Genomic DNA, 6,000 nt, shown 5'->3' on the forward strand with positions numbered 1-6,000 from the left:
AAGGTGATCTGTGTTCTGGTGACAAATCAGTCTAAGAAAGTCTCATCTCTGACCAGCTAAAATATGGTTTTGCCCATGCATCATGTTCTTTTGAGCTTGGACAAAATGAGCATTCCCTCTAACTAATCAGCTCTGAATACATGGCCAGAATTGAGTTTCTGAAATTAAAAGATGCTTGCTCCTTAGAAGAAAAGCTGTGACCAACCTAGATAGCATATTAAAAACCTGAGACATTACTTTGCCAACAAAGGTCCGTCTAGTCAAGGCTATGGTTTTTCCAGTAGTCATGTATGGATGTGAGAGTTGGACTATAAAGAAAGCTGAGTGCCAAAGAATGATGCTTTTGAAGTGTGGTGTTGGAGAAGACTCTTGAGAGTCCCTTGGACTGCAAGGAGATCCAACCAGTCCATCCTAAAGGAGATCAGTCCTGAATATTCATTGGAAAGACTGATGCTGAAGCTGAAACTCCAATACTTTGGCCACCTGGTGCGAAGAGCTGACTCATTTGAAAAGACCATGATGTTGGGAAAGATTGAAGGTGGGTGGAGAAGGGACGACAGAGGATGAGATGGTTGGATGGTATCACCGACTTAATGGACATGAGTTTGAGTAAACTCTGGGAGTTGGTGATGGACAGGGAGGCCTGGTGTGCTGCAGTCCATGGGGTCACAAAGAATCAGACACGACTGAGCAACTGAACTGAACTGACTTGTAAAGCTGAGGTCCAGATCCTAAACCACATCTTAGTATGGGCCCAGGCAGACCATCAGCTGGCATTTACCTTTGACATTACCATTTCTGTTTTAACTTCTACATTCCTTGCCTGCAGGGAGCTTACTGTTTTTTCAAAAATAAGATGTATGTGTGTTAAACAATTATAAAATTCTAAAAGATACATAATTTTTAATATACCTACAACATACTGGGCTTCCCTCGTGGCTCAGACAGTAAAGCGTGTGCCTGCAATGCGGGAGACTACATACTAGATCATATATTTTGTTTTAGTCATTCAAAGACATGAAGTACATAATCCTTGCTGTCAAGGAGCCTATGATTGGTGGAGAAAGACAATTAATACAATATAAAAATGATACAACAGAAGTAAGCAAGAGTCTAAAGCTCAGCCTCGCCTCTTACTACTTATAGGTCTTTGGGTCCTTGAGTAAATGATTTAACTTCTTTGGTACTTTTTTTGTGTATGTATAAAATAAGAGTAACACTTACCTCACAGAGTTTTTGTGACTGTTAAATAAGATAATATTTTTGTTTGACATAAATGCTCAGTAAGTGGCCTTTGTTACCATGCAATTCAATTAAGATAAAATAATAATTCAGATAGACTAGTGGAGGGAGATGTCAAGAAGGAAACTAAAGAAATGTGAAACTAAATTGACACTGACTGCTTCTACTAAGGATATGCATACATACTGCATCCCCCTGATAGGAAACAAACATACACACATGAAACGGAGCAGGACCATATGGTGCTTGCCCCCCACTGTGTCCTCTGCCTGCCTTTTGCCTGTGGAAAACTTTAGTCAAAGAATAAGTTTAATCAGAGGAGTGAGAAATGCTGAAACAAAGGAAAACCAGCAAAGGAGACTAAATAATAATGTAGTCATTAAGCATAGTCACGGACCTTCAGTTCTTTCTCAAGGGCTGTAGATAATATTCTGAGCCATATCCTGTGAGCTGTCTTATGGATACTAAAACCTCAGGTGAAGAAGTTAATTACCTGATGACCAGACTGTACCCAGGACCTGAGCTACCACAATTCTGAGAATTGACTGCAAAGAAATGGGAACAAGTGCACCCAGGAACTAAAGATTAACTGTACCTAAAACAACCAAGATGATGGTAGTCAGACCAGTGATAACCAATTTGAAGATGACTGTTAGACATGACTGTGCTGTTTCTGCATGTAACCATCCCCCCACACTCTGTCTATAAAAGTTCTCACCCTCTCCTTGTGGGCTGGGTGGCGGGGTTGCAGGGGCAGGGCAGAGTCGGCCTTTGGACAGATGTCTGTCACCCTCCACCTGCCCCTCCAGTTGTCGGTATCTGAAATAAAGCAAACCTTCCTTTCCACCAATCTGACCTGTTTACTGCCTTTGAAGCAGCAAGCAGCAGGACCCCCACGCATACCTTTCAGCACGTACACCACTTTGCACACTGGAAAAACGAAAACAAAGCAGGACAAAGCCAGGATCCAGCTCTGGATCCCAAATTAAATGAAACCTTGAGCCGTCCTATAAATTACTGACTCTCAAACAAAAACAATTCTGTTTTTGACTTTTGCAATGAGACTATCTGAAGATATGGGGGGAAGCTTTACAGATAATCGTGTGAGAAAATTGTTATTTTTCCTCTATTTACAGATTGTTAACTTGATAAACTCAGCAACTTTTTGGGTATTTTCCTTTTAATACATGTTTGTTCATTTATTCTGGTTTGTTTTGTGGTGAGCCAGCCTTTTAAATACTGGCCCCCTTAATAACTTCCTTGGCAAGTAAAATTTTTTTTTTCTAAATTACTTTCTCTCTTAGTCTTCTTTTGGCAGTTTCAGATTCCACTGAGAATTCCAGGTGGATTTTACCTATAAGATCTGAGTACACTGCCTTGCCAGAGAAGGGAACCAGTGGGCTATTTTCACTAGACATAATCTTGCTGACTCCTGAGTTCACTCTCATGTGACAACAGAGTTTACTTGGACTAAATCTGGGTTTCTGGTTCTATGTTTCTAGTTAGTGGTAAAGTCTGGATGTAGTTCTGGTTTTGATTTGTATATAACTGGTGGCAGAAACATTGAATCTGGCATTTAGTTGTTTATGATATAACCATTTGGTCTACGCCAGATGGTAGACAGCCAGAGGGAATCTGGTCATGACTGGGTAGCAGAAGTCAAAGTATCTTGCTTTTTATGTTTTTCGAGTTCTTTTTAAGTTCTTGTTGGTTTGTCTTTCTGTTTGTTTGGTTTGGCACTCTATTGTTTTTCTTGTTTGTAAGTCATTATGAATTAAAGAACTAAAATTAATGTATGTGTCTGTGAACAGAAAGTTTTTTTTGAGGTTTGGAACTGCTATAACCAACTGGTGAGTATTGTGTTCTGTGCTTCCTTTCAACCCGTGGCTAAGGTTGAACTATGACTACTGGTTTACTTTTCTGTATGAATGAAAAAAAGCCTTTTCCTTCCCTGCAAAAGAAAGGTAGACAGCTTTTATGATGGTTAATTTGTATTTCTGTATCTATAGCTGTCTACCCTTTCTCTGAAAACTATTATAGATTAATAGGTGGTAAAAATCTGTCATTAGTATGCAATCAGGAAAATCACCATCAAAGGGGAGAAAATGTATACAATGAAAGAAAAACTGGGTGAATTTCCTGGTGGTCCAGTGGTTAGGACTCTGTGCTTTCACTGCTGAGGGTGTGGGTTTAATCCCTGGTTGAGGAACTAAGGGAGATTGCAACCCCACGGACTGCAGCACACCAGGCCTCCCTGTCCATCACCAACTCCCAGAGTTTACTCAAACTCATGTGCACTGAGTCGGTGATACCATCCAAGCATCTCATCCTCCGCTGTTGCCTTCTCCTCCCACCCTCAATCTTTCCCCGCATCAGGGTCTTTTCAAATGAGTCAGCTCTTCTCATCAAGTGGCCAAAGTATTGGAGTTTCAGCTTCAACATCAGTCCTTCCAATGAACACCCAGGACTGATCTCCTTTAGGATGGACTGGTTGGATCTCCTTGCAGTCCAAGGGACTCTCAAGAGTCTTCTCCAACACCACAGTTCAAAAGTATTAATTCTTTGGCGCTCAGCTTTCTTTATAGTCCAACTCTCACATCCATATGTGACAACTGAAAAAACCTTAGCTTTGACTAGAAGGAGCTTTGTTGGCAAAGTAATGTCTCAGGTTTTTAATATGCTGTCTAGGTTGGTCATAACTTTCCTTCCAAGGAATAAGCGTCTTTTAATTTCATGGCTGCAATCACCATCTGCAGTGATTTTGGAGCCCAGAAAAATAAAGTCAGCCACTGTTTCCACTGCTTCCCCATCTATTTGCCATGAAGTGATGGGACTGGATGCCATGATCTTAGTTTGGCCCATATACTTTGGCTGTAATAAATTGTAACCAAGAGTATAGCAGCTGTCAGTAAATTCTGTGAGTCCTTCTAGTGAATTATCTGAGGGTGGTCTTAGGAACCCCCTCAGTTTGCAGCTAGTGTCTGAAGTGAGGGCAGTCTTGTGGAGGACTGAGTACTCTCTACACAGGACAGATGGCTCTAAACTCTTCAGTTTGGCTAACTCCAGGCATATAGATTTAGAATAAAGAAAAGAATCAGTTTAAAATGGATTCACAAGTATAGGAATGAATAAGTATATGAATGTGTGATAGGATGGAAATCTAAATAGAGAAGGACTTACTGTTTAAGGCTTGTCTGGAATTTCACCATCTCCTGAGAAATCTAAAGGGTTCTGGAGGCAAGACTTTTCCTCTCCCCTTCCTTGAAAGGAAATAGGAATCTCCCATATAAATATACAAATGAACTAAGTCAAGTTGTGAGGGAGAGCTACAGGTATAAACAAAGTATTAATAAATCCTAAAGTTATGCCCCTCGATTAATCCATAACCTAGATTAATCCAAACAAATATTACAAAACATAGTGCATGACTTGGGGAGAGATCCAGTGAGAATATTCTTCAGAAACCCCTTGCTTGCCCAAGATTCCAATAAGATTCTACTTATTTGTGTGTGTGAAATATTTTCTGAGTAAAGATGTTAGTATACTCTTGCCTAGCTCCAGAATAAAAGTATTTAAATTATCTTAAATTTAACAGGGTCTCTGTTTCAGATGGTAAAAGCATCTGCCTACAACTCAGGAGACCCAGGTTTGATCCCTGGGTCAGGAAGATCCCCTGGAGAAGGAAATGGCAACCCACTCCAATACTCTTGCCTTGAAAATCCCGTGGACAGAGGAGCCTGGTAGGCTACAGACCATGGGGTCGCAAAGAGTCGGACACAACTGAGAAACTTCACTTTCACTGTTTTATTTGGCTTACAGAGATTAATAGTTACTGATATGACTTATGTTCATATTGTCTCCTCTGATAAGTTTTTAATTACAGTCCTTCTCCAATTCAAATCCCAAATTCAAAATAATAAAACTGTTCAGATGACTTTTATACCTAAACCTTACTTAAATTTTCCTAGATAGCAGTAGGGGGCTTCCCTGGTAGCTCAGCTGGTAAAGAATTCCACCTGCAACACAGGAGACTCCTGTTTGATTCCTGGTTCAGAAAGATCCCCTGGAGAAGGGATAGTGAGAGAGAGGCAGGAACTGTGCAAAATCTTAATGATTTTTGAATCTGGATGATGTATGAGATTTTTGAATCTGGATATTTGGGCAAGAGATGAGGTGGTTGACTGAAATACTATTTGAGTTCTACTAGATAGGAATGTTCCAAGTGAAATGAACTAGGAAGGGGATAGGATTCTCTTCTAGTCAGTGATTGCATTATCACTTTTTTAAATAGTCCAAATTTTATGATGACCTTAAGGACCAAGGGAGGGCTGCCTCTCCCTGTTTAATTCCTAGAGATAGTAAAGGACTTGCTTGGGAACAGACAAGCCAGTCAATCCTGAGTCCACACCCCCACCCATCTCCTTTCATCAGGCTATTGCAGTTCAGCATGCTACCATCCTGCCTTAAATCACTCCCGGGCCAGATATGGGACACAGACACCTAGGGACCACCCCTGCAGTTCTCTACCAAAATCAAACTGTCCAATCCGAAACCTGCTCAGCCTGCTTACCCTGCCTTACCCTTTCCTTCCTGTGAAAACCACAATAAGGTCTTTTGCCCATGCTTTCCCCTCACTCCCGTGCCTCACGTGCTTCCGCATGTGGTCCTGTGTGGTGTGCCATGTCTCCTGCTTCTAGGGATCTATGAGTATACAAACTTCTTCCTTTATGACAGTCATTTTCGTCTGCGTGTTGCAAA

Source organism: Bos mutus, chromosome 2, assembly GCF_027580195.1.
Source record: "Bos mutus isolate GX-2022 chromosome 2, NWIPB_WYAK_1.1, whole genome shotgun sequence".
In the NCBI taxonomy this organism is placed as follows: domain Eukaryota; kingdom Metazoa; phylum Chordata; class Mammalia; order Artiodactyla; family Bovidae; genus Bos; species Bos mutus.